Source organism: Sapajus apella, unplaced genomic scaffold (assembly GCF_009761245.1).
Source record: "Sapajus apella isolate SASKATOON/1434 unplaced genomic scaffold, GSC_monkey_1.0 scaffold99, whole genome shotgun sequence".
NCBI classification, from domain to species: Eukaryota; Metazoa; Chordata; class Mammalia; order Primates; family Cebidae; genus Sapajus; species Sapajus apella.
In genome coordinates, this window is record NW_022437039.1 from 2,465,265 (window position 1) to 2,489,005 (window position 23,741).

The 23,741-nt window shown below is 48.5% G+C and overlaps 1 protein-coding gene and 1 long non-coding RNA gene across 2 annotated transcripts in view; both read left to right on the forward strand.

Moving 5' to 3' along the window:
* RBFOX1 (RNA binding fox-1 homolog 1) overlaps positions 1 to 23,741 on the forward strand; it is a 2,532,432-nt gene that overhangs the window by 183,472 nt on the left and 2,325,219 nt on the right.
* LOC116536185 lies at positions 1,234 to 23,048 on the forward strand. The gene is made up of 4 exons (XR_004262517.1): positions 1,234 to 1,358; positions 4,437 to 4,441; positions 14,993 to 14,998; positions 23,036 to 23,048. It is a non-coding gene; the product is annotated as an uncharacterized LOC116536185 (long non-coding RNA).

Sequence of the window (23,741 nt, forward strand, 5' to 3'; positions counted from 1 at the left end):
CAGGTGGGCTCACAGCATCTGAGAAGACACAGAGGGGAACGATGGAGTACCAGGGTGTTGTGTGAAGCACAAAGCCCAAATGTAGTGACTCAAGCATGCCAGGAAAGACCAAATCATTAATTACAAGATAGGCGACAGACATGAATTCAGGAAATATTTCTTCTGGGGGCAGAGAGAGAGAGAGAGAGAGAGAGACATACACACACACAGAGAGAGAGAGAGAGAGAGAGAATATGAATGTGAACCAGTTATGGATTTATAGGATGAGGATGACTTCCTAACCACCCCTCCATGCCTCCTCTTGAGTTCTAGGATGACTTCCTAATCACCTTGCCACACCTCCCATAGATTTATAGGATGAGGATGACCTCCTGACCAACCCGCCATACCTGCCTCGCCCCCAGCCCTATTTCTCTTTCCCCTTCCTTCCTCCCTCTTCTGCCTTTCCTTCCTCTCTCTCTCCCAGTGTTCCTTCATCCTTTATTTCCTTCCTCTTACCCCTCCCTCTCTCCTTTCCTTCCTTCTGCACCATTTATGGAGAACCCACAATAGCGTGATACCCTGGTTAGCAAAGGAGAAAGACTCAGACTGTGTCCTTGTGAGCCTGTTCTGTGGAAGAGATAAACAAATTGACAATTAGAGAATCACAAGCAAACAATGTGCGAAGGGTGGTGCCTCAGCTCAGGGTGAAGGCAGCCAGGACAGTATCTAGCTGAGGTCTGAACTGGGTTGGGGCACTTAGGATCAGGTGGGCCAGAGAGAGCAAGGTGGGGAAGGTACCTCAGAGAGTCAGAAACCAGCCTGGAGCAGTGACAGACCAGCTTACCTGAGCCCAGTGGGTTCTTAGGATGTGCCATTGTACCCTGGTGTGGCAGGCTGGATTTCTAGGGACGATCGCTGTATTAGGGTTCTCTAGAGGGACAGAACTAATAGGAGATATATACACATACACAGGTATATAAAGGGGAGCTTATTAAGGAGGATTGACTCACATAATCACAAGGCGAAGTGCCACAGTAGGCCATCTGCAGGTCGAGGAGCAAGGAAGCCATTCTGAGTCCCAAAGCTGAACTTGGAGTCTGATGTTCGAGGGCGCGAATCATCGAGCCAGGGAGAAAGATGTGGGCTGGAGGAGGCTAAACCAGTCTACGCTCTTCATATTCCTCTGCCTGGTTTTTTTTCTGGCTGTGCTGGCATTTGATGAGAGGGTGCCCACCCAGTTTGAGGGTGGATCCGCCTCTCCCATTCCACTGACTCAAATGTTAATCTCCTTTGGCAACACCCTCGTGGACACACCCAGGAACAATGCTTTGCATCCTTCAACCCAGTCAAGTTGGTGCTCAGTATTAGCCATCACAGTCTCTGAGGTCCCATGCCCCCTAATCATCAGAAGCTGTGAATGCCATGAGACATCACTCCCATGGTTGAGTTCTGTTCTATGGCATGGTTCTTGGTGAACCTCATCTGAATGCACAAAAGCAGAGGGCTTTCGCTAGCTGCCAGCAGAAGTTGCAGACAGATGAAGCTTGGGAGCGGCTCAAAGTGCTGCTGTGTTTTGAAGATGGAGAAGGTATGTGGGTGGCCCCTAGGAGCAGAGAGGGACCCTGACCGATAGCCACGAAGGAGACAGGGACGCTGGTCCTGTATCCAAAAGGAACTGCAGCCCACGTGAGCTTGGAGGCAGGGTCTTTGCCAGTGTCTGCAGATACCAGCCCAGCTCAGCTGATAAGGTGACTTGGGTCTGTGAGACCCTTGAAGCAAGTCCAGCTGAGTCCATACAGCCTACAGGACTGTGGGAGAACAGACGGGTGCTGTTTCCAGCTACCAGGTCTGTGGTGATTTGTTACACAGTGGTGGCAAACTAACATACCGGGCCTGGTCAGACCAGAGTCATACCCACAATAATGCAATGCTGGTTTGGGGTCAGTGAAGTAGATTTAAACAAACAAGGTGGATTTATGTTCTGCGTCTGTTTAATGAAGCTTGGTTGTTTTAGGTAACCAGGGAATAGTAAGAAAAATAGAAACTATTCAGCACGCATATTTCCATCCTGTTGGAAGATATTTCAAAATCAAACCAGGAGTTTTTAATGAATATTCTCCACCATCCGCATACACACTCACACACACATACACACACACACACACTCACAAACACAGTGATTCACACATACACATTCACACACACCACACTCACACATACACACAAACATACCTCCATTCACACACTCACACATACACATTCATACAGACATTCACACATATCTCACACACATACACACTCACACACATACACATACACAGTCATTGACTCACACGCAGTCACATACACACACATACACATGCACTCACACACATAGACACACACACATCCACTCACACACAGTCACACACAGTCACACACTCATACACTCACACACACACAGGTTCATACTCACAGACTCTGCATCTAGCTTTTTTTTTTTTGAGACATGGTCTCACTCTGTCACCCAGGCTGGATTGCAGTGGTGCAATCATGGTTCACTGCAGTCTTGACCTTCCCAGGTCCCAGTGATCCTCCTACCTCAGCGTCCCCTGACCCCGAGTCTGCAGGGCCCTGAGTTGCTGGAACTACAGACATGCGCCACCACACCCGGCTAATTTTTGTATATTTTTGGTAGAGATGGGGTTTCGCCATGTTGCCCAGGCTGGTCTGAAACTCTTGGCCTCAGGATTCATCTGCCTCAGCCTCCCAGCGTCCTGGGATTCCGGGCATGAGTCACCATGCCCGGCCATTATCGGCCACCACCACCTCCTCCTCTTCTTCATTCTCCTCTGTTCTTCTTCCTTCTTCTTTTTTGAGACAGCATCTTGCACTGTCAGCCCAGGCTGGAGTGCAGTGGCATGACCTTGGCTCACTGCAACCTCCACCTCCCAGGTTCAGGTGATTCTCCCTCTCACTCCTCAGAGTAGCTGGGACTACAGGAACATGCCACCACACCTGGCTAATTTTTGTATTTTTTGGTAGAGATGGGTTTTCACCATGTTGACCAAGCTGTTCTAGAACTCCTGACCTCAAGAGATCCGCCTGCCTTAGCCTCCTAAAGTGCTGGGATTACAGGCATGAGTCACCACTCCCAGCTGTCATCTACCTTCTTAAATGAAGGAATGGGATTCTGTGAAGGCAGCAGTCTGAATCTGGCTTCTTTCCCCTTTACTTGTAAACCTAATCCATCCACCTCTGCTGAGTGAAATAGCAGCTGGGACTTTCGGGTGTCCATGTGTAAGCGTGGCTTTGACTTTTCGAGTTCCAGCAGAGAGAATGGGGCGAGTTAGAATGTCATGAGTCTGGGGAGGACTTTGGCCCTGAGAAGGTAAGGGAATCCCTGTGGGGAGACTCCAGTGAGGCTCCTTGCCCCAGGGAGCCCAAGAAGAAAATAAATCACCCCCACCCCAGGAGGGCCTGGGAACACAGAGTCTCCAGAGCCAGGCTTATTTGATTCTTTAATTATTAAAAAAAGACATTTGAGTGGCAAAACATGCCCCAGAGTCAGTAGCTGAATAGTAGTCTCGGACGAAATTTTGCAAAGAATATGCAAATATCGCTTACTCATCCTCGTGAGCCTAAGAAACCCAATAGAAAAATGAGTACGGAGAGGCCGTGGTTGGGTGAGCATATCCAGAAGGCGCCAGCACACGTGAAGGCATGCTCGTGGTTAGTGACGTGAAAACCCAGACCGATATCAGTTTCTAGCTGTGCGAATGTCAAGAATACGGAAAGAGCCATGATGCCTGTTGCCGGTGGGAATCGAGGGGAAAGGGTGTCTGTACGTGTTGGTCAAAGTGAAGCGTTTTCTTGCTAAGCAATTAGGCAGTAGCTGTTAACTGAAAATAACAAAAACCTCTTGACTCAGCCTTCTTACTCCTGATAATCTAGCTCGTGGAAATAAAAGTACCAGTAAGCAAAGAGAAGTGTCAGAGGGTATTGGGTCCGGCCTTGTTTGTAGGGGAGGAGAGAGAGGGAGAGGGAGGAGGGAGAAAGGTGGAGGAGAGAGGAGGGAGAGGGAGGAGGAGCAGGGAGAAGGAGGGTAGAGGAGGAGGGTGGGAGAGGAGGAGGGAGAATGGAGCAAAGGGGAAGAGGAGAAAGTTGAGGAGAAGGGAGGAGCAGAGGAAAGATCAAGGAGGAGGGAAGAGGAGTAGGGAGAGGGAGGAGGAGGGAGAGGGAGCTGGGAGAGAGAGGGAGGGGGAAGAAGGAGAGGGAGGAGGGAGGGGGAGAGGGACATGAGGAAAGGTGGAGGAAGGAGGAGGAGGCAGAGGGAGGACGAGGGGAGAGGCAGGAGGGAGAGGGAGTGGGAGGAAGGAGGAGGGAGGGGGAGGAAAGAGGAGAAGCAAAGAGAAGACAAAGGAGGAGAAAGGAGGAGGGAAGAGGAGTAGGGAGAGGGGGAGGAGGGGGGGAAGGGGGGGTGGGGGGAGGAGGGAGGAGGGAGGGGGAGGAGGGAGGAGCAGACAAAGGAGAAAGGAGGAGGGAAGAGGAGTAGGGAGAGGATGAGGAGGGAGAGGGGAGGAAGGAGGATGGGGAGGAGGGAGGAGGAAGGAGAGGGAGGAGGAGGGAGGAGCAGACAAAGGAGAAAGGAGGAGGGAAGAGTAGGGAGAGGGAGGAAGACGGAGGGGGGAGGAGGGAGAGAGTCAGGGAGGAAAGAGGAGGAGGAGGGAAAGGGAGGATGAGGGAGGAGAAGGCTGAAATAATTATAGACTCAAGAAGTTACAATAATAGTAAGTAGAGTCCCGTCAATATTTCCCTCAGCTTCCCCCACGGTGACATCTTGTACAAGTGTGGCCCGGTATCCCGATCAGGCCATTGACATTGGTGCCATCTGTTCACTAAACCACAGACCCTATTCACTTTGGCCGGTTTTCACCCGCACCCATTTTTGTGTGTGGTTCTGTGCAGTTTTCTCCATGTGTAGGTTTACGCAATAGCCAACACAGCCGAGATTCAGAGCTGTTCCATCACCACAGAAGAACTGCCACGTGATACCCCTTGATCCTGACTCCTCCACCCCATCCACCAGGGAGCGTCTGAGCTTCTGCACCCGCTGTCTCACGGCGAAGGAGCCGCAGATGCCAGGCCCCCGGGCTGCTGCTGTGTGTGTCTGCGGCTCTTGCTGCCTCTCTGCCCAGGGATGGCCTGTGCTGCTTCCTTATTGATATAAACTCCTCTTTTACAAATGTATCTCGATGTCTGCTCGGTCCCCCCTTCTCTCGATGATTGTGCCTTTGAGCAGCTCATAGAATCATCTTGTCAAATTGGCTCTTTTAGAAATCACCCTCTCCCTGTTTCGTGTTGCATCCAGCCTGATTGTGGTAGAAAGGGGTCTTGTTACCTTCCGGAGCTGCAGTGGCCTGGCTCGCTGAGGCCAGCCATTGCCTTTTGTTCAAGCATCTCAGAGCAGCTTAGAAAATAAAATGCATTTCTCTGACAACCTTGTGAGGTTTCCTGGGCATTACTACCCAGAGCTTAGGGCTTTGCAATTCCCGTTTCTCAACGATCTAAGGGTGAAGAAGGAGAAATCAACCAACCCTCATTGTCCTAAGGACGCCTGTGCTTCTCCTCATTTGGCAGTGGTTCCCTGGCCACCTTCGTTATGGCCGGGGCTGTATGTATTCGTTTATCCCCACTATGTGCCTCTTAGTAGCTATTCAATCAGTAATCACTAATGGCTGATAAACTAAGGAGCTGGGGAATGTGTACTCTCATTTTCTTTCTCTCTGTCTGTCTCATTTGTTGAATTTCTTAGCACACTGGTAAGGGCTCAGTGAACATCTGCTGAATTGCATTGAAAGACAGCACCACCTAATTTTGATCAAAATCATGTTTATTGTAACTCGCCCATGCAGGTTCAGTGATTGGGAGTTCAACGAGAGGCTGTGTAGTTTATCACTGTGGTGTCCTGGAACAAGACGGCAAGCTCCATCACCTTGGGCAATTTGCTTCATCTTTCTGAACTCTGCCCCCACCCTTACCCGGTAAAATGGACATGCTAACATTGTAAGAAGCAAAGGAAAAGATAGACCAGGTGCCCTGCACTTAGGATTCTAAAGATGGGTGGCATTTTACTTTTTTTTTTTTAAAAACCTTTATTTTACAGCTATTGCTTACAGGGCTGAATACCTAGGTAGTGGGTTGGTAGGCGCAGCAAACCACCATGGCACATGTTTACCTGGGTAACAAACCTGTAGGTATATCCTGGAACTTAAAATAATCTTCTGTTTTAAATTCTGATGGTGCACGTGCAGGTGTGCTACATGGGTCGATTGCATGTTGCTGGGGTTTGGTGTGCGAATGACCCCATCGCCCAGGTAGGTAGCGTAGGATCTCATGGGTCGTTCTGCGGCCCTCACCTTCCCCACCACCCTCTCACCTCCAGCAGTCTTAGTGTCTCTTCTTGCCATTTTTTTTAATGGAATTTTGCTCTTGTTGCCCAGGCTGGAGTGCAATGGTGCAATCTTGGCTCACCGCAGCCTTCACCTCCCTGGTTCAAGCGATTCTCCCACCTCAGCCTCTCTAGTAGGTGGGATTGCAGGTGTGTGCCACCACGTCCGGCTCATTTTGTGTTTTTAGTAGAGATGCGGTTTCTCCATGTTGGTCAGGCTGGTCTCGTACTCCTGACCTGAGGGCATCCACCTGCCTTGGCCTCCCAAAGTGCTGGGATTACAGGCATGAGCCACCGCGCCTGGCCTCTTGTTGCCATTGGGTCCATGAGTACCCAAGGTTTAGCTATCACTTGTAAGTGAGAATATGCGGTATTTGGTCTCCTGTTCCTGTGTGAATTAGCTCAGGATAACGGCCTCCAGCTGCATCCACATTGCTGTCAAGGGTGGAATTTTGTTGCTTTTTCATGGCTGTGTAGTATTCCATGGTGCATATGTACCACATTTTAGCCTGTTATTGTTTTTCCTTCCCACTGCTCATTCTTTTGCAAGTGGGGTTACCTGAGAAGCCAATGCTGAGATGCAGCTTGGGGTGAACATCTGTGGCAGGGGGGAGGGGGACGCACGAGTGAGCTGCATGCAGTCTCCATGAAGCCAAGAAACCTTCTTAGTGCTGCTCCAAAGCTGGGCTGGAATTTGAGAGTTGTCCCCCATGAGGCCAGGAGCCTGGCCATTACAGTCCTGTAATCTTAGTCACTGGGTATGCATTGGCCTGACCTCTGGCAAGACAGGACCCTTCAGTGGAGGTGGTTGCTAACAGGGCCCGATAGATGGGAGCATGGGACCTTCGTAACTGAAGGGGGTCTGGATGGTGCCTTACAATGTCCACAGACAGTCAGCCGAGTCACCCTTTTCATAACATCTCTGTTGGAGGATGAGCTTGCAGTGGGAGGCAGGGAGGAGCTGTTCATTTAGTTGCCAATGAGACTCTTTGTGAGGTGCTTCTACAGCTGTTTTTGGTGAAGACAGAACTGTTGGTATAAATGGGTGCTTCGAACGTGAACATATCTACGTTTTGATTATGGAGCATTTTCCACCTGATCCACTTGATCCTGTGATATTAGTGGATCAAATTACTAGATAATCGGAGCTCCTTCAATCTGGTCCAGAAAGGGCCTCTGGGGGTCACGCCACGGATTTGTCTTGTCTTTGGGTAGCGCTAACGTTGCATCAGTTTCCAGAGTGACCTTCGGGGGACATAGAAAATAGGATTCCATTATGTTTTAGAATTACCCATATAAACAAGGGTTCATACTCCTTTACATAACTTGGGGCAAACCAAGTCAAAGTCGGATCTAGGAAATCTCTTGAGGGCTATGGCAAAATAGCATTGTACTCTTCTGCCCTGATTTCCTGATGCATGAAGACAGCTGGCTTTTAGGATGATTGTTAGAGCAGGGAGAGCAAGAGCAGGCCAGCCCAGCCTGATTGCTCTCAGTTGCCTGAATTACTCTGCAGGATTATGTGGCACTAAGTGTAGCAGGAAAAAGCATCACGATTGATTAGTAATGTCTGCCAAGGCACAGGGCCTGGAAGAGATGGAAGGCATGCTATTCTGGGTATGTGTTTTTTCAGCTGTCACATTTTTAGGAACCACAAACGAACACTAGAGAAAGCTGCTGGTGGAAGAAATTATGTCTTTCCCAGCTGAATTCCCTCCTCTCCTCTCTGCCGAAGAATCCAAGGGTTTTTGAAACTAGCAACACGTGACTTCTGCTGATGCCATCACAGCTTGATTTTCCTATAGACCAGATTGAAATACTCTTTGAGTAATGCTTTCGCTTCTTCTAGTGTTAGTCGGGTATTCCCTGCCACATTAAGAATGATGATTTATAGTGTACCGCCGTGTTTATATCTCATAAATGTCTGTAAAGTGGCAGTGATAACACCTGAGCGTACCAACTCTCCCGGAAGTGATCTGAAAAAATATAGGAGAAAGCCCTCAGAAAGTGGCCTGCAGCGACAGTGGGCCTTTGCCCACTAACAGCCTTGACTTGCCACGAATGGGCCGTCACCCCAGGCATATGCTGAGGACCACCTGTTTGGCATTTTTGGGTGGTGGGAATAACCCTACCCTGGGTTTCTCTTTTCTCCTCTCCCTGGCTGCATGTGTGTTCTGCATTTGTGGCACAGGGTCACGGGAGGCCACTGTGGTCTCCGACTTTCCCGTATGGGGCTTCTCTCGCATATTTGAAGCTCCGATGATTATATTTCTTGAATCTGGAGATTAAGAGGTGAACACCCCTGTGTCAAATCAGGACTGCACAAAGGACTGAGAAAGTTCTAAAAATACAGACTGTGCAAAATCCCATTTCATGGCGGTTCAGGATAACTTTTGGTTTGCTGGTGTCTGTTGCATTTGGGTTAGGATTCTGATAGACTTTCCCCTAGGTCTGGTTTGGCCTTTTTCTCCCAGGAGATGATGGCATGAAACACCTTTAATTATTTTATCCTGCTGACTTCTCCCGGTACTAAAGGATGTTTTGAAATGATTTGCTCATATCTTCTTTGTTTTTTTCTTTTTTGAGTTGAAATCTCGCTCTGTCATCCAGGCTGAAGTGCAGTGGTGTGATCTTGGCTCACTGCAACCTCCGCCTCTTGGGTTCAACCTCCGCCTCCCAAGTAGCTGGGATTATAGGTGCCCACCACCATGCTTGGCCAATTTTTGTATTTTTAGTAGAGACAGGGTTTTGCCATGTTGGCCAGGCTGGTCACAAACTGCTCACCTCAGGTGATCCACCTGCCTCGACCTCTGAAAGTGTTGGGATTTCAGGCGTGTGTCGCCATGCCCAGCCTGCTCATGTCTTCTTTCCTTGATGGTGTGTCACATCCATGAGGGCCAGAATCTGGTCCATCCTCACTTTTTACACGTTGTCTTGCTCATAGTAGACACTCTGTGGCTCTTGGTTGAATGGACAAAGAAATTGAACATCTCCTTGCTAGCCAAGTGAAATTAGTTTTCCACCTTGCATGTTTACCTCAGGCAGTCACCAGATTTTAGTGTGTATGTGACAAATTCTTGCTGATGAGTAAAGAGTCATCAAGAAATTTTGGAAAGATGCTGTGGTTGGATTTCACATTTCCTTCTTTTTTTTTTTTTTTAAGATGGAGCCTTGCTCTGTCACCCAGGCTATAGTGCAGTGGCGCGGTCTTGGCTCACTGCAACCTCCACCTCCCGGGTTCAAGCGATTCTCCTGCCTCAGCCTCCCAAGTAGCTGGGACTACAGGTGTGTGCTACCACACCCGGCTAATTTTTGTATTTTTAGTAGAGATGGGACTTCACCGTGTTAGCCAGGATGGTCTCGATCTCCTGACCTCATGATCTGCTCTCCTCGGCCTCCCAAAGTGCTGGGATTATAGCCGTGAGCCACCGCGCCCGGCCCACATTTCCTTCTATTGCCTTTTGGAATTTCGAGTAAAATGCTCTCTCCATTTTCCCCCAGTTTAAGCACTGTCAGTGAAAAGTGTGTCTTGGGGCAGAGCTGATGTTGTCAAAGACCATCCTCTTCTTCCCTCTTTGCCCCAGCTGGGTGGCAGTCTCCATGTCGGAGTTGGCGGCTGCATGTGGAGGGGAAAGGAAGTCCAGGCCCCCAGTGCCTGTGTTTCCTGTGCCAAGTCCCCAAACCTACTGGATGATGGAGGTCTCCTCCCTGCCACGGCCCCCAAGTCTCTTGGTAAGTTGATGACCTCCAGGCAAGGAGGACCCAGAGATGCTACTTACTAAATCAGGCCATCGTCAGCCATGAGTCCCCTCCTTCCCTGTGGATCCCCACAACCAAGAGAGAGCGTGTCCTTTCTCTTTGAGTAAGGGAAATACGTCTGGCTGAGCAGGGAAAGGTGTGTAGGGAAGAAGGGGTGGTGTGGGGCAGGAGACAGTGGCAAGAGGTCCTTCCTGGAGCCAGCACCTACTGGCACACACTGTCCTCAGGTTCCCGCCTGTCCCAGCTCACCTGGGACCCCCCACATCCCTGAAAGCTGGGCTCGTCAAGAGTTGGGCCAGCTCATTCCAGCCCTTAGAAGGAAGCCTTCTGCTCCAGGTAGGACCCCAAACCTCAAATCCCGTGTCTACAGCAGTGCGTGCCTTTCACGGGCCCCAAAGCAAACACAGCAGCGGCTTTAGCTTCCTTTCACCCTGGAAGGAGAGAGTGTGAAGGACGGGAAGTCTGGAGTGGAAGGGCTGCTGGTGGAAGGCACAGAAACGGAAAACACAAAACAGAAACCCGGAATGAAATCCTCTGAGTCTCCTTCAAAACTGATTTCACATTCAGATGAAATCCAAAGCGGCTGTTTTCCCTAAAGTGAGTCCGTTCTTCATGGAGGAGGAACTAATGACTCTGAACCTGCCTGGTACAGTTCAGGGCACATTTGGACTTGTGTGTGGGGGGGTCCCACTCATAGTGGGGTGTTGGAAGGAGCTTGCAGGGACCCACACCTTCATGGGTTGTGTACAGCGCCCCCATTCCTGATCTGATTCAGGTCGTCTGTAAGCAGGAGCGTTGCTAAATGCTTTTTTTTTTTTGAAAGGAATAAATAATTTAAAAGCATCAGATAAAAGCACTAATTCCATTGAACCTAAAAGACTAAAACCTTACCCAGCGTTCGCAGCCACCGCCAGGGTATCTGTCGATAGCAGAGGCTCTGTAAGAGGTGCCCCCGTGGCTCAGCACAGAGCTGTGCGCTTCTCTCCAGGGATGCCACAGACTGTGCAGAAAAACTTTCCCTCTTTTCGTTATTGAATTCTTTGCTGGAGGAAGTGCCTGTTACCTGCTCAGCACTTAATCCAGAACCATCGCTTTACCAGCCTGTTTGCTACTAAAATTGACTCTCTCTGGAGAGGGAACAGCTACTTCCTGTGGCTGCTTTTTCTGTTCTTGCTCCAGGGAGGAGGGCAGAGAAACTTCTCCTGATTGACCCCAGGGGAGAGAGAGGCTCCTCGCCGGCCAAGTGCGGGCTGCCATGAAATATAGCAACAGTAAACACAGACATCCGGGACCAGGCCAGGTGTTTCAACATCCCAGTGATGCGGGGGCTGCAGCCATCCCTGTCTTACAGATGAGAAAATTGGAGCCCAGGGCCCTGTAGTCACCTGCCCAAGATAATGCCTTCGCAAGTGGTAAAGGCAGGGTCCAGACTGACATCGGCTCCTGGCTGAGTGCAGGACCCTTGGCACCCGGCCCTCTTCATGGTACCTCCTCCGTTTTCTTGGCTTTTACTTCATGGTATGTTACACAGCAGGCCTGGGGCCCCTGCCGTCGTCTGTCCCTTCCCTGTCATCCTGATGTGTCCTCAGATGGCTCTGTTGTGGAAGCAAGTTTGGAACCCTTGAGTCGGCTTACCAGAGAATTAGGGTTCCCAAGAGGATCCCATCCATCAGATGTGTATCTATGTGCGTCAAAAGACATTTATTTTAAGGAATTGGCTCATGCAGTTAAGGAGACTGGTGAGTCTAAGGCCTGCAAGGTGGCCGGGCATGGTGGCTCACGCCTGTAACGCCAGCACTTTGGGAGGCTGAGGTGGGTGCATCACCTGAGGTAAGGAGTTTGAGACCAGCCTGGCCCACATGGTGAAATCCTGTCTCTACTAAAAATACAGAAATTAGCCAGGTGTGGTAATAGGCACCTGTAATTCCAGCTACTCAGGAGGCTGAGGCAGGAGAATCACTTGAACACAGGAGGTAGAGATTGCAGTGAGCTGAGATCTTGCCATTGCACTCCAGCCTGGGCAACAGAGCAAGACTCCATCTCAAAAAACAAAGAAACTAAGAAACAAACAAAAAGACCTGCAAGGTAGTTGGACGGGCTGGAGACCCTGGAGACGGCCTAGGTTACGGTTCAAGTCCAAAGGCCATCAGCTGGAAGAATTTCCTCTTGGTCCCGGGAGGTCGGTCTTGGTTCTGTTCAGGCCTTCGGCTGATTGGATGGGACCCACCCACGTTAGAGAGTCACCCTGCTTGACTCAAAGTCCACCGATTTCTATGTTAATATCATACAAAACCACCCTCGCTGAAACATCCAGAATACTGTGTGACCACCTGTCTGCACACCGTGGCCCAGCCGACTTGACGCGCAGAATTAACCATCACAGGTAGAGTCGGCAGCTGCTGGAAACCCTTGACTAGAAGCTGCTGCCCTCCGCGCTGACATTGTGGGTCTGGATGCTGCGGTATTACTTGTTACACTGTATGGGCGGCTTTGCCCTGTGGGCCCTGTCTCCTGAGGCAGTAGAGAGCACCCTGGGGGTGGCTTGGCGGTGTGTGTGTGTGTGTGTGTGTGCACATGCACACTAACACAGCGCATGCAGTTGGAGCCCTTACTGAGCTTTCCCGTGGCAGAAATGCCCTCCAGGCACACTTTGAGAAACCAGAGAGGTACAAACACTTGCTTGCTACAAAATGATTGAGGACGAGGTTCAAGCATACAGCATGGGTCCTAGCACGTAGCGGTTACCCATATAGAGTTGAATAAATGAATGATTTGTTTAAGTAGCAGGTGTCCCCAACAGAGAAGCCGTCCTTTTCCAGCAGTGACTGAGTGGGCACTTACTATGTGCTGGGTGCTGGGCTACACTCAACCCCTGGGGATTGCAATGTGGCTGAGAGATAAGGTTCCTGTCCTCAGATTTGCTGCATTCTAGAAAAGGGAGCACAGAAAAACAAGTCATCAAGCAGATACGTAAGATGCTTTCAGACTGTCCTGAGCAGCATGAGGGGGACAGACGGGTGGCTGAAAGAGAGGGACCAGGAAGGACTGACCTTGGCCAGGGAGATCTGGGAAGGCTTCTTGGAGGAGGTGACATTGAAGCTGAAACCTGAAAGGTGAGAAGGAGGTGGCCAATGGACATCTGGGGAAAAATGTTGTTGGCAGATGAGGCATTATATGGAGAGGAGGCCAGGAGGTTTCTGGGTTGGAGAAATTGAGTATAACTTGTTATGTAGCAGTTTGTAATGACACATGGTTTTTTGGAGAATGTGGTTGAGTTGAAGACCATGTGCTCAGACAGAGAAGCATGTGGAAGCCTTTTTACCGTGGGACAGTCACTGTTTTGTTCAAATATTTCTTCGGCAGGGTGATCTGTATGGCTCGTCTTGATGTGAGCCGTGCAGGGGTTTTTCCTCTGTTCCTAACTACCCTCCAATCTATGGACTTCTAAATGGAAGTACTAGGGAGGGCCCACCCACTGCAGAGTTGCTAGGCTCTCCTGGCCCTCCGGGTGGAGAAGGGGACCAGGAATACCAGCCCTGCGCTGAGTCCGTTTCCCTCCTGCCTCTCTGCCTGACTCAGCCCTGCACTGTTTTCTTTTCATTCAGTTAAGGCCCTTCCAGCCAGAGCCTTTACATAATCATCTACCCACAGTCATCTCTTTGCTTAAGCCAGTGACTCCTGGGCGTGGGTGGGAGGTGGGGCAGGTATGCAACTCTCTGGGGCTCCTGGTCCCCTGAGAGTCCAGGCCTTCGTGTTTGGGTTTGTTGGGACTCGTTCGCACTGGGTTCGCTTTGCCCAGTAAACTCTCCCAGCCCTTGCAGGCTCAGGCCTTGAGCGGGACTCAGGGGAGCGTGAGTTTCTGTTTGACTGGACATTTGTTGAAGGCTTCGTTCTGAAATGACAAGCCTTCTTGGTCTTCGACATCTGGCAGTCTCTGAGGGGCCTGTGGGGTCCTGGGAGAGGGACCCAGAGCATAGCCAAGACAGGCACCATCCTGATAAGAGCTCCAGCCTTCCAAGCTGGCTTACTGTTGGAACAGTGCTCACAGCATGTGGTTCAGCACGGAACAGACCCGAACGAGGTGTGGGTGGCACAAAGGCCTGGGTAGTTCACCCCTGCCTCTGACAGGCCATTTTCCCGCATTCAAAACCATCTCAAATGCATCACTATGCCTTCATTCTCGTGTCGCCAATAAGAAGCCAGTGCCGATGTTTGGCCTGCTGTGGCTGATGGAGTGGTTTAGTAATCATCTATTGGCTTCCTTCTGTGGCTCACAGCCTGTGCTAGGCGCTCCGGCTGTGACAGTGAATGAAACGCTGCCCAATCCCTGCCCTCCTGAAGCTGACATCGTTGCCAAGGTTTTTCCAGGAGTTCTCCAGTCTGAAGGGTTCTGGTGCGCTTTCTCGTTTTGCTGATCATTCAAGGAGGCAGAGAGGAGACTTCTTATCTCAAGAACTTTACAGAAGGAGTTTGGTTTTACGTTTAGAGGCTTCAAGCGTGCATTAACTCATCCATCAATAAGTGTTTTTTGAACTCCACTGACAGATTCTGGTGACCATCCGTTGGGGGGATACAGGGAGGAAGGGAGCAGGAAAAAGTCCCTCTTTTTTATGCATGTTTTTAAAATTATACTTTTAGTTCTGGGGTACATGTGCAGAATGTGCAGGTTCGTTACCTAGGTATACACGTGCCATGGTGGTTTTCTGCATCCATCCCCCCATCATCTACATTAGGTATTTCTCCTAATGTTACTCTTCCTCAATCCCCCCGCCCCCTGCTATCCCTCCTCTACTCCCCCACCCCCCAGCAGGCCCCCCAGAGTATGTTGTTATCCTCTCTGTGTTCATGTGGTCTCATTGTTCAACACCCACAAAGACTAGGAACCAACTGAAATGCCCATCAATGATAGGGTTGATAAAGAAAATGTGGCACATATACACCATGGAATACTATGCAGCCATAAAAAAGGATGAGTTCATGCCCTTTCCAGGGACATGGATGAAGCTGGAAACCATTATTCTCAGCAAACTGACAAATGAACAGAAAAGTTCCTCTTTTCATGGTGGGGTTATCCAGGAAGATTGAAGTAGATAATGACAGAGTTCATTACAAGTGAGGCCATGGCAGGAAACGGCAGCAGTTGTTGGGGCCTGACCTGGGAGGCAGGGGAGGTCTCTCAGAGGAAGTAACACCTGAAAGATAAATGGGAGTTAGCTGGGAACAGGCCAGTAGGAGAAAACTGCACGTGCAAAGGCCCTGTGGTAGAAAGGTGGGTATTTGAGAAACAGTGAGAGGGAGAGGTGCTGAAAGAAGGTGTGACAGGGAGGCGAGGTGAGATGGGAGAGCTGGGGCTGGAGCTGGAGGAGGCAGAGCCTGGGAGGCCTTGGGCCCGGGGAAGTGCAGCCAGGAATAGAAAGAGCATACTGTGGTGAGCCAGGTTGTTCATGACCCTGTCCAGGGTTTAAACACTAGCCCACCTGCGAAGTGAAGTTGACTCCAGACACTCAGTGGTCATACTTCAGGGTCAGCTCAGGGCTGGTTCATGGTATTTTTTGGTGTAAACAGTGTTATGTATAAACTTCCTACTGTGCCAAAATGATCAGACCTGATGCCTCATTGTATTAATGTAAGTATTTTGCAATAACCTCTACTGCCCTGAGAAACATACAGATTTGACAGCCAACCTTTACACATAGCATCAGAAGAAATCAGTGTCTTGCCCTGGTATAAAGGATAAATAAAAGGAGACAATTTATAATAGAATCGTACATACTTCGGTGACACCGCAGTGCATAATAAAGTGACTGGTCCCCCATCTACTGCTAATGGATATTGGGATTTAAAAGGATGGCAGAAGCTGACTGAGAATTAGTGACACTCCTTCTCTGAAGTGACATTTCAGGACCAGAGCCACCATAGAATGCTGTGAGTTTATGGGAACGTGTAAGTCCACAGTCACCCTGGGTGTGACGGCTCCTGAGGTTGATGTTCTCCTGGTGACTTGGCTTGTGTCGGCAGCCATGACCTGATTTTCTGAAAACGCTGAATAGCCGTTGGTGAAGTTCTGAATGGCACAAACTGCAATCTTTTTTTTTTGTGCACCTGAAAAATCCGGTGAGTATTTCAACCGTGCAGACATACTTTGTAAAATGGAGTTAGGGTCTGGGTTACAATAACTCTAAGCTGGCTAAATTTGTATTACTATTTGCCACTGTGAGTGTCTCGCAGGACTACCCAGAGTCATGCAGAATGTGGGAAGCTGGCCTTTTGCTTGGGTCTGTCCCTTACGCCGCAGGAAGCCTGGCCTCTGTCCCTCCCAACACCCAATGCTTTTTGTCTCCTGTAACATCTAAAATCGTCCCTACAATTTTCCAGAACTTCCTCCAGGGAGCAGCACCTTCCCTGCTGAGGACAACAGTTCCAGCAGGACTAAAATCCTCTGATGGACAACAGACACTCTTTGGGGGTGTCGAGGGGAGTGTCTACAAATCAAGTCAGTCAGCCTAGGGATGGGTAGAAGGTAAATGGTGGCCGCAGTTGGTCCTCTCCTGGAGGCAAGAAAGATGCCCCTTTAGGGGACAGCAGCCCTGAGACTTTGGGGTTCAGGCCAAGGGAGCCCCTTCCAGAGCCATGGGTGGTCTCCTCTGTCGGGAAAATCCACAGGGATTTTCGCAGCGAGGTCTGGACGTCACAGCCATTAGACAGCTTTCGTGTTATAAATCTGAAAAACGCAATTCTGAAAGCATGGGACAGAATCAAATCAGCCTGTAAAAATAAAAACATGGTTACAATAAAAATGAGATGAAATGGGAAAAGGCAGGCCTCGCCGCCAGAAGCCCGTTGTTGCCACTAACCAGATTAGTCGCCGTAATAGCCCCGGCGTGAAGCTCTCGGCTGCGCCGCGCCTTCTCTGGCCCCTGTAATTTAACTAGAAGACGCACCCCTGTTTATTGTCCGTCATTATCCCTTGTCTATTGCTTTTTATTGGTGTTGGATTAAGTTAAAGGCTCTGATTTTCTATAATTTCCCAATTTATAGTCTTACCTTACAACTAGGAAGATTTTTTTTTTTTAGGTTTTTCACTCTTTTTCCTCTCTAGCAAAAATAAATGGGAAAAAAAAGTCACTTTGCATTTTTCTGATATCAGAGAAGACATGGCAGGTCCAAGAGGGCTGACCGTGGGTGCCCAGCCTCCGAGTGTATGAGAGGCGCCTCCTCAGCTGCCAGTTGGCATTCTTCTGTCATTCCCACAGATTAATGAGGCCCGTGTTTTTCTTTGTTTCTTTTTTCTTTATTTGAGATGGGGGCTCACTCTTTGCCCAGGCAGGAGGGTAGTGGCACAATTTCGGTTCACTGCAGCCTCCACCTCTTAGGCTCAAGTGATCCTCCCACCTCAGCCCCTGGGGTAGCTGGGACTAGGGGCCCATACCACCACACCTGGCTAATTTTTGTATTTTTAGTAGAGATAGGGTTTTGCTATGTTGGCCAGGCTGGTCTTGAACTCCTGACCTCTGGTTATCCACCTGCCTCAGCCTCCCAAAGTGTTGGGATTACAGGCGTGAGCCACCATGCCTGGCTGAGGCCTGTATTTTTGTTTGCCTCCTTGATTCTCTTGGATGGCCGTTACCGTGCAGGAGTCGTCTGTGGACATCTTGAAAAGAGGCCTTGACTGCAGGCTTGTCTGTGTGAGAACTTCACAGCAGGCATGTTTAGAGAGCTCCTCCTTCTTGCTACCTGCTCTTTTCACTCCCGGCTGGGAGTGAGAATTTTCAGCCACATGCATTTCGTGCACTCAGTGACTCTGGCCAGTTGCAGCTCAAGATCATTTGAGTGGCAGGATTCTACTGCCACAAGCCTGGACACAGGATTATAGCTCCTGATGGCGTCTTTGAGGAGGGCAGAAAGGTTGACCTCCAGTCTCTTGAGAATGGGAGGGAGGCAGAGTAACTGAAGGATGCAAAGAGAGGGTGGATTTTAAAAATAGCATGTTTTATCCCAATTACGAAAATAATGCATGCATTTATTGCACCCTTTCTTTTTTTGCGTGTGGCATTTGCCACAATTACAATGAATACTTGAATGAGTCATTTGCTGAATGACTGCTTTCCCTCCCCTTTCCTCCCTTCCCCGCTCCAGAGGAAACTCACCAGTGTAAGTGGCAGGCCGTTCTTGTTCACGGCTGGATCCCCAGCATCTAGCATGGTGCTTACCAGCAGAGTCAGCGCTGAATACGTGGTTAGTCCGTGGATGGATGGAAAATGTAGGAGACCTAAGACATGAGAAGGAAGATACCAGCACTGTGCTTCCACTGTGCAGAGTCAGCGTTTCTCAGTTCAGGCTCCGTGTTAGACTCACCTGGGGGAGTTTGTTAACCTGTCCTGGGTCCACCCCAGACCAGTCTAATCTGAAGTTTGAGTTGGGGTAGGGGCCGGGAGAGGCGGGTGTCTGACATCAGAACTTCGCAAAACTCTCAGCTGATTGTAATCTGCAGACATCTAGAGAACCTCTGATGCATGTTCTGCCCGTCATAGCTGCGTTTTATTTTAAAGTTTTGTTATTGTTGTAAGAGTAAAACATGCATTTGCTCTGCAAATCAAGAGGGCAGAAGGGTGAGGCGTTAGAAGCAAAATTCTTCCCTGGACTTCCATCCCCAGACCCACACATCAGAGTGAGCCGTGAGCCATCTCTGCTGTATGTCAGTTGTTTTTTTTTTTGTTTTTTTTGTTTTTTTTTTTTGGCGATAGGGTCTTACTCTGTCACTCAGACTAGAGTGCAGTGGTGATCTCAACTCAGTGCAGCGTCCACCTCCCAGGTTCAAGCCATTCTCCTGCCTCAGCCTCCCGAGTAGCTGGAATTACAGGCATGCACCACCATGCCCAGCTAATTTTTGTATTTTCAGTAGAGATGGTGTTTCTCCATGTTAGCCAGGCTGGTCTCAAACTCCTGACCTCAAGTGATCAGGAGTTTGATCACGCTTGCCTCAGCCTTCCAAAGTGCTGGGATTATAGGCGTGAGCCACCGCTCCCAGCCTTGTTGTGAGTTCCCCTGATGTCCTCCGTCCCGCCTTTAAATTGTGTGCTAATAACCTTATTTCTTGGTTATCAGTTTAAAATGCTGCAGCTCTTGGGTCTGTTATGACATGTAAGGGATTTAGCTTTTTTGCAATACCTGGTCCATTCTCTTCTCTGTTTATGCCCTGACTTTGCATAGAGTTAATATCAGTTATTCTATTGGTAACCTGCATAATGTTAAATAATGATTTTAAGCCTCCTGTTTTTCACTAGCTTTACATAGCATGTCTTGACTCCCCACTAAGCTAAGATGAAAAAACAATGAGGGCCGTGGAATTTCCCTCCATCTCTCTGCTGCTATTAATTTTACATTGTCAAGGTTTACAACATTCTCGTTTCCCCTCTAACTGTCCTTGTCACCGAAGCTTTGTTTATAGGTTGATTTTAAAAATTGCAAAAGCAGTAAATGATATTTGTTGTTGAGTAAACAATGCAGGTGGACTCAAGAGTAGGAAATGACCCTGAATTATTGATTTGTTTCTTCTGCAGCAGCTCACCCCGTTCTTCCCTTGTGGTTCCCTGGCTTTGTGCTCTGGGTGTTTCTCGAATAGCTGGTGATTTCTGCTTCTCCATATGCGTCTATGAAGAAAAGATGAAATTGATACGTGCAGACAGCGGGTGTGGGTTTCCTCTGCTGCATGTGGATCAGTTTCCCCATCAGACCTCACTGCTGAATTGGGCGGATGTTTGTGGGGTGTGTGTGTGTGTGTGTGTGTGTGTGTGTTGGGGTTGTCATCTGCGAGGCTTTGCTTTAGGATGTGTAGGAGTGGAGCTGGGAAGCAGACTGGTCAACCCCTCTCCAATGCCAACATGGGCAGGGCTATCCTGAAGGACAGAAACATCCTCCTAGGATCCCTGGATCTCCCTCCAGAAGATGGACCAGTGTCTTCCTAAATGCCTTTCCAGTTTCAGTGTTCTGGCAAACTTTGTCACCACCCAGTGAGATGCAGGTGGGACCCAGGAGGACCACCTCATTCTTTCTAGGTCTTTCATCATCATAAGCCCTATGTTTATGGTTTCCAGGGGATTTGGGAAGTCAGGGGAGGCAAACATGTGATCTCAAGCTGCCATATTGAAGTATCCAGTCTCTTTCTATGACCAGAGCAATTATATAATTGCTTTTTTCTTTTATGAGACAGAGTCTCGCTCTGTTGCCCAGGGAGTATGCAGTGGTGCTGTCTCAGCTCACTGCAACCTTTGCCTCCCAGGCTCAAGCAGTTCTTCTGCCTCAGCCTCCTGAGTAGCTGGGATTACAGGGGTGCACCACCACACCCGGCTAATTTTTGTATTTTTAGTAGAGATGGAGTTTCACCAGGTTGGCCAGGTCAGTCTCAAACTCCTGACCTTGTGATCTGCCCGCCTCAGCCTCCCAAAGTGCTTTTTCTATGTCGCTAAACATTCTCTGGCACATAATTTTCAGGATCACATAGCATTCCACTGGATGGGTAACAGCACATAACGTATTCAGTTAGTCCTCCATTTCTGGTTGTTTCTGTTATTTTTCTCAGTGAACAGAGCTACAGTGAACAACCTGATTTCTTCAAATCTAGGTACAGACCTTCCGTTACTTCCTTCGGAATTGGAAGTCCTGAAAGATTTTAAGCACATAGCTCTAGGTTGCCCCTACTACGGGTATTTTTTAAAGGTTCAAGGTGCATTTTAAAGGGTCAAGTCTCAGGACAGATACAAACTAAAACAAGCTCGTCCTCATATTTGACCTCCCGTGGGAGCCATGCAGGAGGGGAGGGAGTAGTCGTAGAGAGGGTGTAGCATGAGGAGACCCCCGAGAAAGACACGCCTTTCTCTGGGGAGAGTCAACTCTGAGCTCTGATCCCTGCCCAGGAGGAGTCAAACAGGGGCTTGTGACTCAGGCTTGCATTCGTTCCTTTTCTTTAACAGTTACAAGGACAAACAAACCATTTGGTCATTTTGTGCCCTTGGTTCCAAGGTGTAGGCACTGGTTTTGAAGGATTGGATCAGAAGCTGCAGAAGACCCAGGGTGAGAAAACCCCCATCACTCTGCATGGCTGAGTGATTTACCCTCATACAAAGCCGGGGCTTCTATGCTCTAAGCTCTTTGCATTCAGGCCACATTACTAAGAAGGGCTTCTTTTGCAGAGATAAGGGAATCCTCAGAACTCATCTTTTTTTTGCATGCAAAACAAGGTTGCATTGGAAATGCCAGAAGAAAATAGTCTTGGCAGGGCTTGGTGGTTCCTAGCACTTTGGGAGCCTGAGGGCAGGTCACTTGAGGTCAGGAGTTTGAGACCAGTCTGGCCATCCTGGTGAAACCCTGTCTCTACTAAAAATACAAAAATTAGCTGGGTGTAGTGGTGCATGCCTGTAATCCTAGTTACTCGGAGGCTGAGGCAGGAGAATTGCTTGACCCCAGGAAGTGGAGTTTGCAGTGAGCTGCGATCTTGCCATTGCACTCCAGCCTGGGCAACAGAGCAAGACTTCACTTCAAAAAAAAAGTTTGGTCAGATCACTTAAATTTTTGCCTTCAATGTTTAATTTTATCCCAAGCCATGTCTGTTTCTCAATCTCAAGAGCCTTTTCCCCCGTGGAGAGAGGTTTCCTGTGTTTGATTTGTACCTGTCCCCTTGAGTGGCAGGAGGCACTGTTGTTTGCTCTGATACATCTACAGGCTGCAAGAGATGGGCTTTCCGTTGGATTAAACCTCATATCTAGGGTGTAGACTGAACTATTGGCTATAATGCATGCATACCTTGTGAACTTCTGTAAACTGTAGCAGCAAAATGCTTGACTTGGTGAAAGAAGGAAATTCGGGGGTGGAAATATCTTAGGAAAGAGATGAAATGTGAGGTGGGCACTGAAACACCTTCTTGAATTGTGCCAAAAAATCTTTAGGAACAGAAGAAAGCCAAAGTCATTGTCACTCTGCATAAAAGCAAACCAGCTTTTGTTTTTTGTGTTTGTGAAGATAATTTGGCATTTCTCTTTTGGGAAACAATTTGGTATGATATACCCAAAATGTTAAAGAGAACTTGAACCAGAGATTCTGAAAAATCTTCTTAAGGAAATCATCCTAAGTATTATAAAAACGTAAAGAACAAAAGTGTGCTTAGCGCTGTTATATTGCAAACTACCTGAAGCGAAAGCAACCTGCCTGTCCAATCATAGATGAATCTCTGAGAAACTGAAAGTTTATCTAATCGATGCAAATTTAAAATTGCATTGAAAATTGTTTTCAAACAGTCTAATGCCAAAAGAGTGGTACTAAGATATTAACTAAAAATAAGACACAGTATTGTATATGTAGTGTAAATCTGTCTATGGTAAAAGTAATTATGTCTAGAAAAAAATATCAGAAGAAACTACGTATCCTTCAATGGCTATGCCTGGATGATGGGGCTCTGAGCAATTACACCATTATTTCTTATGCTCTATATTTTTCACATCTTCTTTAATGAGCATGGTCCTCTTTCATATTAAAAATAAGTATGAAAAGAACCATTGAAATAGACATTAGAAGCTCTGATTAAGACAGATCATTGTTCATCAGCTGTTGAACACTGCGTTTGTGTGTATATTTTTCCTTCTTGGGCAAATGGGTGAATATTAAAAACAAAGGGTCTCACCATGTCTCCATGTTGTCAAGGGGACATCTTTGAGTAAAACGATTCAGGTGAAAAGTAAATGCAAAAGCTGAACAGATGCTTGGGTAGATGACCCATCGTTTATCTGTATCATCGGTACTTTTGTAGGTTAAATACAATATTGCCTTGGTGTTTGTGAATATTACACTTCTAATCCGCAGGGGATACTAAAGAAGCAAGACTTGTTAGGTGGCAAGACTAGAATAGGACTCACTTGTGGGACATGGGGAAGTTGAGGTCACCCTTACTCCCATCCAGTCTTCTAAGTTACCTCCAGAGTTGTGGACGTGTCTACACAGTTAAGTGACAGATTATAAAGATGGAGGATCTATCGCTTAGATTCACTCGTTCACTTATTCATGTATTTGTTGAGCATCTACTTTGTGCAGGCACTGTTAGAGACACTGGCCATGAACCCGTGGACAAGTGTAATATATGGCCTAACATTTTAAGTGCCGTCTTGGCATCTTTGAGCCTCACAGGGCCCAGCAGTCCAACTGAGTTATCCTGATCTCACCAGATATGCCCCTCATTCTGCAGGAAAGGCTCCCCACCCAGCAATTTCTCCTACTAGCTGGCCTGGTTGCAGCCCCCTACTTGGTTCTAGAGCAAATGGTTTTCACTTCTCTGCTGACCTATGGAGGTATACAAAAAATCTATGACACCTTAAGGGAAGCAAGAGTCACTCTACTTCAGAGCGTACCCCCTCCTCCCTGCATGGTGAGGGATGCCCTTCTGCCCCGGGCTGTGAGTATTTGTCACTCATAAGCTGCTGCTGACTCATCCATCCAGCATTGGGTGTCATGTGCTGAGCCGTCTTGTACTCGTTAGGGTCAAAACTCCCCCCTCACCCATGAGGTGAGTAGAAGGTGATCAGCT